Consider the following 12,277-nt stretch of genomic DNA (forward strand, 5'->3'; position numbering starts at 1 on the left):
GTGAGCGAGGGTTCCTGCCACTGCACGGTACTTTCGGTTTGTTGCATAAACACTCCGTGGTTTTCGGTTTGTTGACGTGCACAACTCCAAAGCTGGTTGAGATAATTTTTAGCGCTGCCCGATGTCTGATAGGTGTATTACGTTGTTACGTAAACTCACAAACCAAGAATCTTCTCCTAGGAGTGAATCGGATCGACAGTTATCTTGCTATATTAAGTTTGGACTGAGAAAATGAATGAAAAGAAGTTGTCCTGAACTGTGAATTTTAATCGACTTGAAGGCGACCGCTTATATTTAGCTTAGTCGGATAAAGTGTTCACTATCCCAGTTCATTTTTGCAAGAAGGGCGAACAAAATGCACGAACGTGGCTGGCCTCTTGGTTACTATTTTCTTCACCGCCACTTTTATTACAGAGCGACTGATTGACACACTATGATCCATGTGTTCGACCAAGGCGAAACCGAATATTTTTACATTGATTCCGACTACGCAATACTTCGTTGGATAGGATGACTTAAGGAAAGACAGGAGCATTGTGTATGAGCCAAATGTGGGCCCGTTGAGAGCATAATTAGGGACCACAAGAGAGCGGAACGGTGTCTCACAAAAAAGGCTGTTGTACGGCAGTCAACACGCGAAGCCTGAATGTAAAACCGATGCTTAGTCTACTCTCTTACCTCATTACTCCAATAATAGAAGAGTACTACACGTGTCTACAAGTGTACGTTCTTGCTACACTGGAGTAGACACGCGTATCAAGGTAGAATCATTTACGTTGAGAGGAAGAAGAAAACCCTGCACTGCGTATGAACAAAGCTGCCACCGAAGCAACCATGATTCGTCGACCAAGAAAAAAGAGAGGAAGGTAGAACACGTGCTCGTTTTAGAAAAATCAGCGGTTGCTTCACCCCTGACCAAGATCACTATTTTTTTTTAATTCTCAGTAATGAAAACATTTAACAAACGTTAGGCAGAGTGAAGACAGCGTTCTCCTTCTGGGATTAAGTGAGCGGTAGAGCTGTTAACTTGGTCGGAAAACTTATACCTGTTATTCCATTCACGTGTTAGCTTGTTATTCAATTTGCTGAGCACGTAATGGGGAACGGTCAGCCTAGCTTTTACGTCATAGACTTGCATGTGCATTTCAAATACACATGTAATAAGTGATAATTAGGTAACAGCGTTTTTATGCTTTTTAATAATGACATGGTCGAACCAAGTTGCTACTGCACAGTAACAACTGTGTAATGACACAAAACGCCGTGGTCTGTTTTATTTTATTTGACACCAAACACTTTACGAAATATGTTACAAAATGCACAACGAAATTTTTCTGAAATCGAAACTACGCCTCTGGCTTTCTTTTTAAATTATAGAATTTTTATGTACAGGGTTATAAAGGATTTCGCACCCTCGAGGTTCCGATTGGTTTCAACCTCCTCCGGCCTCTAATGTGCGCGAAATAATGGTACACGAGTCTGACCGCTTTCCGTTTGAATTAAAATGTGGCCACAGAGGCTGAGAGTCAAATTTGCGAACTTACATTCAGCAATAGAACGTCATAGCAGCAGAGCTACTTCGATGGACTGCAACTTATGTTTTGATGGAACCCTTTCTTACTGTGGTGCACTTTTAAATCTTGCGTTCCCGCGGCACAATATTTCAGCGAATGTGAATAACAATAACTGATGTTATATTTAACGTCAGCTATTTATGTAATCCAAGAAAATCAGCAATTCTAGACAGGTGGAACCAGTTATGCTTACCTTAACTTGCGTAATAGGGTGCTGAGTGACAATGAAGTTTTAAAATATTATGAAAAAACAAAGAAACAGAGAAAGGGACTGATATGGAGGCATTTTAAACACATCAGTTTTCCACTCTTAAGCTATAACGCTTAGCAGAAAAATTTGATATACAAGAAAGTTTCGGGAAAAGCTCGTATGTCTAAACATGGTATTCACGAAGAAAACTAGAACTAATATAATCAAATGATACTGATTTCGATTTTCCTTTTCCTGATTTCTTTACAATTTATCTATATGTTCGGTCCTATTGCATGAAAATACATGCAGGTAAGTACATAGCTTGGGCCACGTTAAAAAAGAAGCGCTCTCTGCCTTTAATTCATTATTAACCTAGTTGATCTACCCGCCGCGGTGGCTCAGTGGTTAGTGCGCTCGACTACTGATCCGGAGTTCCCGGGTTCGAACCCGACCGCGGCGGCTGCGTTTTTATGGAGGAAAAACGCTAAGGCGCCCGTGTGCTGTGCGATGTCAGTGCACGTTAAAGATCCCCAGGTGGTCGAAATTATTCCGGAGCCCTCCACTACGGCACCCCCTTCTTCCTTTCGTCTTTCACTCCCTCCCTTATCCCTTCCCTTACGGCGCGGTTCAGGTGTCCAACGATATATGAGACAGATACTGCGCCATTTCCTTTCCCCAAAAACCAATTATAATTATACTAGTTGATCTGTGCCGGTCCATCTGTGAAAACCTCCAATCTTTTTTTTTTTTACAACTTTAGTCTGGACTCTTGGTATACGTGTTCCAGTGCTGTAAGCACAGCTTTGTAACTGACCTCGACTTTTCTCAGGAAAAACAGTGGCACCACCCATTTCCCTATTGTTTGCGGCGACCATGTGTACTACAAAAGGTGCAAATTTATCCAGAATGAAACAAAACCAATGCTTTAACTAGCAATGATTAAATAAACTATATTAGGATGCATGAAAGCCACATAACGGCTTGCGACAACAATTGCTGCTGCTCTGCTGGTCTGTGAGGAAGAACGGGACAGTTAAAATACCGGTTATAGGATTCATGTTTCGTTATTCAAAACTGAATCACCCTTCTACCGGCCCCAAGCAAGAATGAAACACTCACCGCACTTAACTCGTCTTCAGCCGAAATTGGACCGAATGCAAAGTAGAGCGCGAACGTCAACTCCAGTTAGTACCCGTCCTGCCGACGCTCTCGTGCCGCGAACTAGAAGCGAATGAAGGCATGAACCTGCATGTAGTAAAATCACAGCAAAACATAGTTTGGTTAAGAGGTCAGCACTTTCTGCACACGCAAGAACAGAGCACGCGCTGAAGAGTCCAAAAATAGCGAACGTTAAAGCAGGCACCAAAATTAGTGATTGTTCTCAACTCTTCCGTCGGGTCGAAAAGGGTTGTGTTGTGTAAGCTTTTCTTGTCTGCAGGCCCAATGTGAGTAGTTTGCTCACAACCCTGTGGGCAGGGCTTGGCTCCTAGGGCTTCACATAGGGATTCACTCTGTTTACTCATCCACGTCTTTCTCCGCGATATTTCCCCTGTAATGCTCACGCAATAAAAAAAAATACTATATTTTTTTAGTTATTTCATAAAGAGATAGAAAAGGGAAAACTTCCTATTCAGCGAAGTTGTCCCCCCCGAAATTCATCTGAAGTAGCAATACGTGCGGTGAACAGTCAGCCGAATAACTGTGGAATACGGTGTCCCCAGTTCAGATCCGCCATCTTACATTCCTCTCCTGTTGGTGGATATTAGAACGGTTCAAGAAGGGGTCACAAAAACCAGGTGAGACATAATTTGATGTTGTAGGTCCATTTCGGTTTACAGATGATAAGCAGCCCACCCGAGCAAAGAAAAATCAAGCAGTTGTAGACACACGTGGAAACGTGTATAGCGGAACGAATTTTATGACGCAAGGAGTCATGTAACATGTTGCTCCTACTGCAAGGGCATTTCCAGGTCCATGCCCTTGACGTGAGGTCAAGGGGGAAGCGTAAACTCGTCTGGTCGGTGGGAGCCCTGATAAAGGAAGAAAGGCCGGTGTATGCGTGTGTCCTTCCTTGATCCTTGACTTGGAGGTCAAGAATGTGCAGGCAATTACGGTCATGAACAAGAAGCACGATTCCGACAAGAGGTGTTACCGGGCTGATGGCAGGCCACATCTTAGACACTACGTCATGCAACACGTTCCAGCTTCTCTTACTGCCCTGGGTTAAAAGTAGCAGTCCCGGCAGGCATATTTTAATGCGATGCCATTAGAGGAGCCTGTGCAAGTGGTAATCATGTGTCACGCCGCACGAGCCTTGTGACGTCATCACAACTTGCACACCTTGGTAGGTGGCAGTTAATTTAATGATTAGCCACGAGAGCCCAAGCAACCTGGGTCTCATAAGCCCACTGGTGGCTGTGTTTGAAACAACCACCCACTAGTACAGTGCTGCGTCGCTTAACTGCAGCGCACTACACTGGTAGTGGTACGAGGACTCCACGCGATCTATGACTTTAAAGCAGAGAATAACCGATTCCGCATATATGGGTATTGACCCACTGACGCAATCCCGTCATACCCCTAAGATGGAGCTACAACAGAATCAGCGACAACAGAAAATGCTAACGAATTCAAACGACCCACCGTGGACCACCTAAGAGTTTTTGATCTTATTCCTTTGGGAAACACAGTGGGCCGTCATGTTTTTCATAAAATTTTTGCAGCTCGCCGCGTAGTAAACGCGGATATGGGCATGTGCGGAAAGATGTAAAACATGGTTAATAGATAGATAAAGAGAAGGAGGGAAAAGCAGGGATGTTCACCAGAAAGGGGTTCCGGTTGGCTACCCTGCACTGGGGAAGAGGAATTAGGGGACTAAAAGGAGGAAGAGAGAAGGAAAAAAAGGCATAACACACACACACGCACAACGCTGTCACAATTTGTCACTCAATCCAGTCGCTCTCAAGTAGGCAAAGAGTGCCTTGTATGCCTTGAGGCAGTCGACTGCTGAGGCAACGGACCGATGATCTTTTGCTCTGTTAATGGGCGAGGATCGAGGCGGTCCAGGGCACAACACAGTGCATGTCTTGCACTCGCAAATGCAGGGCACTCACAGAGAAGATGAGCGATGGTCTCCTCACAACCTAAGCTTTCACAGGCAGGACTGTCGGCCATCCCCATCCGAAAGCATAGTGGTTGGTAAAAGCAACACCGATCCATAAACGGCATAACAATGTTGCTTTGCGACGTGTTAAGTTATGTGGAAGACGAAGGCGCAGTCCAGGGTCCAGTGCCTTGAGGCGGAGGTTTCAAAACTCTCCCGTGTTCCATGCTGAAAGTGTGAGCTCCAGCGCCAAAGGGCGAAGCCCACACGCAGCGTCAGGTCTTGATATTGGGATCCTCACTGGAAGTCCGTTGTTGTGAGCAGAACGCGCAGCCGCATCGGCCTGGTTATTACCGTCAATACCATGGTTAATACCGTTAAAACATGGTTAAGATTTGCCCGTTACCTACACGATTCTCGAATTAGGCAAGCCTGTGCTGCAACTGTGAGAAGCGCGTGTTAGCCAACGATGTTTAGCTGTCTAGAGGGGCGTATTTTTCTTCCGACAAATTCCTGAGAACTCTGGTCTTTGCCACATGACAGCATATGACATACATATGACATACGACCTATGGTGTATCGCCATAGGGCTGCTTATAGGCAATTTCGCTGCTTTAGCGACAGAAGCTTGACCTACGTTAGGGGATTCCCCTTATACTGATTGGAGTTCAGAGCACGTGTACCGCCCTGAGGTCAGCCCAGGGGTGGCTTCTGTCCGGCGACTTATCAAGCACGTGCCATTTATTTGCTCCTGAGCGCGCAAGCTCACACTCAGAGAGGCATGACGCACATACATTCCTGTCTCAAGCGATTTTACGAAAACTTTTTGCTTTCTTCACAAGACGATGAACTGAATAGATAAAAGATCAAGTAAGGCTGAGTCTCTGATGAAGAATGTATACAGAACCTTGCTGTTCTGCTCCTCACCAGCTGCTTATTAAATGTCTTCTTGGACCAAGAGGAAAGCGTAAAGCATGATACTGAAGCCAAAGAGCGAATGCTCTTTTCGGCCAAGGCTATCTGCACAAATAGGGTGATATTGATTAGTTGCAACACTTTTTTTCATTTCTTTGCTGCCAGATAAATTTAATGCCTCGGTGTACAGTATTCTGAAGCTGCTAGTCATAGCGCCAAATATTTCGACAACAACACAATCTAACTGAAACAAGTATATGTTTTTGAGCGTTCAAAACATCCATTCAATACCTTGCTTTAATATGTAAAGAACGCTGTTGGATCCGTCACTTTAAATATTCTAAAAAAGGCGATGAGCTCACTGAGCGAGTGTGCAGGCATAGTAGTGGTAGCAGGGGGCAATTCCGACATCCTGTGAGAAGCGAGTAGTCTCATTTCGATAAATTTTTGTGACTACAATATTTCTAGAGTTTTCAGGTCTAGTGTCTCTGTCGCTGCGTGCATGCAAGCACACTTCACAAAGCGAAGAACACGTTCTCATAACTTGGTCCCAGTGCAAAAACTTCTCGGGAGCAGACATTCAGCCGCCTTCACCGCTGTATTCATAAACTGGAAATAGGGTTCGGGTCACGAAGCGGAATACACCTGTCAAGGAACGGAAGTGTGAGTTTGGATGTAATTCTTGAATGTACCTAATGTAATACCTAATTATTTGCATTCTTCTAACAGATAGGTTGTAGGGAACATTTATTTTGCATCGGTTTCATATGCATTTAACAAATGTTGTTCTTTCTTACATCAAGAACAAACTGCGGTAAACGTTTCGTTCTTTTTCCGGGTTGTGACAGCAACCGAGCTAACCACAAGGCTTTCATACAGCAGTTGATCTATGCACATAATTTATCTTGAATGTATAAGTTGTAACTAATGGTCACGCAGAGGCTGGGGAAAGCGGCTTTGAGCACTTTCACTTGCTGAAAGAAATAACGGAGAAAATTCCTGACAACACTCTGATTCGCACACCTACCGACCGACCGACCGACCGACCGACCGACCGACCGACCGACCAATCAATCAATCAATCAATCAATCAATCAATCAATCAATTAATCAATCAATCAATCAATCAATCAATCAATCAATCAATCAATCAATCAATCAATCAATCAATCAATCAATCAATCAATCAATCCTTTACCCAATTAAGAAGTGCAACATACGAACCGTACTCGCGAAAGTCAGAACTGGGTTCGCGGGGCGTCGTCAGGCAGCAGCAACCACCTCTATTACTGTCACACTGTATACTTTTCTGCAATAATTACACCATAAACTGAATTTTCAAGCATTATAACTGTAGAGCGTATCTGCTAACAAGCGCTTAAATAAAAATATCAGTTCAATTCTAGCTCAATTCTGTGATTTGTTCAAGTCTTTGTGGGCGCTAGTCAGCCCAATAAAGGGTTTGAATTACACGCCAGTCTTCTTTCTGCGTCCGGGCTGTAATTTTAGCAACGTGACAATAGCAAGGCGTGAAGTTGATTGCTGTTTTCAAGAAGGCGAGAGTTCAATGCCCATGCGGTCACGCATGGAGAATAGAAATGTTTCCGGAATGTCATGCAGTGCTTCCACTTGAAAAGTTAACCGACATGTATTCCTCGCCAAAGATCAGAAATAATTAAATCGTAGCAGGCAACTCGATTCAATCCATAATTAAATCGTAGCAGGCAACTCGATTCATTCCTTCCCGAGTTTTGATAATGTTTCCTTCTGTCTCTATTCATTTTTCCAATGCACATTCATCATATTCGTCGAGAAGGAGGAGCCCACACCGACATCTACTCACACTCCATCTAAATAAAGAAATGCATTATAAGAAACGTATGCTCATTTTCGAGTGCAAATGGTGATCACTCGAGGCTCAGGATCCTTCTGGTCTTGAAAGAAATGTTAAGTACCGTCATTCGTGGCGTTTGAATTGTATTCACATATACATAGAAGTCGCCAACTTTGCTGCATTTTCTCTACTATTCGGCGATAGCGTGCTCAGCCCTGGAAACTCATAATACGCCAGAGAAGAAGATATATGCCGTGCGGCCACTTTAAATACCGAACAGCAGCGTAGCAAACTAGGGAGGTAGTTTCGCATAAGGAAAACTTGTCTTTTTGCTTCGGCTCTTCATCAGTCGATAATAGAAGTGACGCTAAGTAATCGCGAATGGTATGCAATAATCGCTTTTCATAAGACGCCCATCGGTAGAGGTCATAACGTGTTGTGGTGTTATGGTCGCAGTTTCTGGCGCTGCGTCACCTACAACCGCAGACACAGCAGGTGGTACTTTGTGAGCATGTTGCCAAATGTTGCGCGGATGACATTGCGAGTTGAGATCAGAGATAGCAGGGGTGAGCGGAGGCATGAAAACAGTCATTCATAGTTGGCACAAGCTTTGATGGAGTGCGGTGAATGCTTGGATGCATCGATAACAGGCCATGGGGAAAAATCATCAGCAAGTAAATGCGATGGGCTTGTACAACGAAGGTTTATTCTAAGACAGAGTGTAATGGCAAATGAGATGAAATACTGCAATGTCTTGGTGAATTTTTTTTGTTGCATTTCACAAAAATTTGTACAAGAACCCTGAAAGGAGAACAAAAATTGGGGCACTTAAGCTCCGCTTTAAGGGTATGACGCGATAATGTAATGGGTTACGAGATGCTATTGCCCAGCTTGAACAGCTCTAGTGCATATGTTTTAATGTACACAAAACAAAGAATTGATGTGGTAACAGAGGTTGTTGCTGTTGCCGGACGGCGCCCTACAAGCCCAATTGAGGCTTTGGCGCGTCCGCGTCTTGTATTGTTTCTTTGGAGTGAATAAAGTATTTATTATTATTATTATTATTATTATTATTATTATTATTATTATTATTATTATTATTATTATTATTATTATTATTATTATTTCAAATTCCCCTCTTCATACACCTCCTGGCGCTGTAGTGCGGGGCTTAAGCGATGGGTCACTGCCCTGCGAAGGCAGGTGCTCCCAGCGGTGGGCTTTGTGAGGTCCAGCTTTCTCTACCCGAGCTGCCAATCATTAATTTATCTGCACCTGCCAGGGATGACAGTTTGCTCAATATCCGGTGGGTAGGTTGCAGTGGCGCCGCAAGGTCACGTGACCTAGGTTGCCCTCCTGAATCCTAAGTTGCCCTCTGGGGACCACCTGCCAGAACCATGGCCGTGATCTTTCGCTCACAACGCCTACGCTGAAAACGTCAACACCGAATTTTCTGGAGAATGAAGCCTTTAGCCCTGTCACGTTAAAAAGAAAAATATCTTTTGCACTCTGGCAAGTCGCACAAGGAAAACGCCTGGCCCGAGTAATGCAGCCTAGCCCACGTGCTCTCAATATTATGATGTTGCAGAGACAAGCGTAAAGAGAACAACCTGCGCACAGTCCCAGCGCGGTTTAGTAGCTTTGCATGAAAATTTCCCCACTTGCCTGAAAGTCTTTTTATGAACAAATTCTTCGATAAAATGTTTGAAAATAGGATCTGGAGGAACAGAAAATGTATGTGTCTCGGTAAAACTATAGTGCGGAAATTCTTGCTGTAATCATTGGTCTACAGGAAAGGCGCTGGAAAAACAGCAACAGTGCTCGTAAGCAAAACGTCATCAATAAAAACAAGATAGATAGATACAGAGAGGGGAGAGAGGCAGGGATGTTAACCAAAATAGAAATCTTTAACTAAACTAGACACGTATAAAATACAGCGAAAAGCAATGTTTAAAGTAAGGACAGAAAAATCCCCTTAGAACCGATAGCATCAGCACGTAAAAGGCCATTGCTGCAGCCTTGAATTGATGCGGTTCCAAATATTAAAATACCACTTGGCTTGAGGGACACCTATCACGTCTGTATTAGTATGTTTAGCCAAATATCACTTCGCACGTTTATTTGTGCGTGGGTAAAACTGACACACGTATCAGAAGTTGTAGAATATGCTGCATGGTAGTTGGCACAAGCATTTCACGTGCTCTTCTCAGTTGCAGGAGCTGTACAGTAGCAGTGCTTGATAAAGCCAACACCGGCACGCACCATTTCCTGCTAACACAAAATGAATGCTTAAGCGCGTGGTTTGGACTCAAATTAGCGCGTGAAGCATTGCCGCTAGCTCCCTTACAATTTTTTTCAGAAAGTCTATAGACTGTCCATAGACATTTGTCTATAAAGTCTATAGACTGTCTATAGGCAAATACTAGAGAACAGTCTATAGCCAATACAAATACTATAAACAGTCTGTAGACAATGTATAAATTTATGGCCATACACTTTCATTAGACTTTTGTATGTACAGAGTCTATAGACTAAGAATATACAAAAATAAATATTTATAGGAAGGAAATAGAGTCTATGAGAAGTCTGTAGACTGTCTATAGGCCTCTTTTATAAGGGCTGGTTCCGAGAAAATGCTGCATGGTGTGTTTGTGGCGGCTGACGACAGCGGATGCCCTGCAGCAACACTGCATGATCTCCGGTCTAGCGCCCAACGCTCTATGGTGCTAATCTCGGTCCAAGCGAAGTGCTCGAGAATTCGTGTTAAGTTTGCAGGCAGCGGCATGCACATTTAACTCCGCTCAGAATTCGCAGTGCACGATGCGGCCTATATCTACTTTGAACTTACAGTTAGAGCACAACATTCCTTCTTGACGTATTGCAGGGGGTGTAAAATCGCCAGCTACAGCAAATTATTACATAAATTAATAGCGCGTTGTGTTTTGTAAGTATCTTTAATGCGGCAACTATTGCAGTCGCTCAGAGACTGGCCAGCTGTTCTGCAGTACTTAAAGATTAAAGTGCAAGAATTCGTTTTTGTAAGTTTTGGGCTCGCGGTTTAATTACAAAGAAAGAACTGCGGAAAGCAATAGATTTTGTGATCTCGAAGCGTACTAGACGCCACACTCAATAAAATGTAATTGCTAGGAATTATAAAAAATTAGAAGACTCCCGATGTCTTCGGTCTTTTCCTTTGAGGATGAAGTATACACTGAGGACAACGCCATGAAATTATTTTGTGTAACAATTGATTAGAACGGAGATCCATATCTGTACTGGTCGATTATTATGGCAAATCACATTTTTTCACCCCACAAAATTCGAAGTACTTCGCTCAGATGGGACAGCCACCTCCCCCACCACCAGCTCCAGCAGTGATCCATTAATCTGACCCTGGCTGCTAGCAGGGCTAGGCTTGTGATTGAGAGATTATCTCACTACTAGCTTCACTTTCCTCTCACCAATGAACCTCACCCCCATTTACGCAGAATAAGAAAGGGTTGGGGTTGGTGTTGTCTTTATCACGCGTCCATATTCATCCTCTGCCGCGCCTTCTCCTGACGGCAAGACTCCTAGGTGCACTGGGGTCTCGTTGCCGTAGCCCTAGCCGTATCCGCAGCCACAGTAACAGCCGCAGACCTTAGCCATAGGCAAACCCCTCTTTTCCTGTGTTTACCTTCGTCGGGAAGCCTGGTTCATTATTAGCACCTTAAAGCAAGCCGTGAGAAACTTAATTAGGCATAAAACCCTTCATGCATTTCTTCCAAAACTCGGGGAATGAATCTGGACGACATGGTTCTTCTAAATCTTTACCCTAACTATACTATCTGCTAAAAGTTACCTTACTAGCATGCACGAGTCACCGCTTTCGCTTTTGTACACTCGAATGACAGTGTACATTGGCAGTGGACACCCTCCCTTTGAATGATGTGTCGGGAAGCGCCTGCGCCCCATTGAAAATGGCGGAGTAACTTGATGTACCTACCGGTTTATCACAGTGTTTGCAAATGTTTTCGTGAAGCTGACCTTCAGTCAAGTGTATCAGCTACCACTACAGCTCAAATGCACTTCTGTGCGGTTTTTGCGATTCCGAAAGTAAAATCTTAACTCAAAAGGTCGGAGACTTCCGGCCTCACGGACATGGAAGGCAACACAAAACGTCAGCTGATGACCATCTCAACAGAGGACTTTGCGTTAAGGTTCCAGCAGTCGCAAGATTTTAGGGTTCAGTGCATGTGCTCCTCGAAAGAAGTAACTTGGAAAGAAATATGGCGCCGTTGCCCTAGACTGCAAAGTTTCTTATGAGACAGTAAAAGGTTAGATAACTTCCTGGCACACCTCGTATACCAGCGAAAGGGAATGTTTAACTGTATTGTGGTTTAATCATGTACTCAACCTTCCATACGTGAAGTATGGGTCAGGTTAACGGGCATCTCCATCTATACGACCGACTGCTGTAAACTTGAATTGCACCGTAGGTGTGTAGAAAAAAGAAAAGCAAGATTAAGACCTAACTAGGCTTAGCATATCAGACGAAAAATTGAAAATTGAATATTGGTTTTTAGGGATAGGAAATGGCGCAGTATCTGTCTCACATATCGTTGGACACCTGAACCGCGCCGTAAGGGAATGGATAAAGGAGGGAGTGAAAGAAGAAA

The sequence above is a fragment of the Amblyomma americanum genome, chromosome 4 (assembly GCF_052857255.1).
Source record: "Amblyomma americanum isolate KBUSLIRL-KWMA chromosome 4, ASM5285725v1, whole genome shotgun sequence".
NCBI classification, from domain to species: Eukaryota; Metazoa; Arthropoda; class Arachnida; order Ixodida; family Ixodidae; genus Amblyomma; species Amblyomma americanum.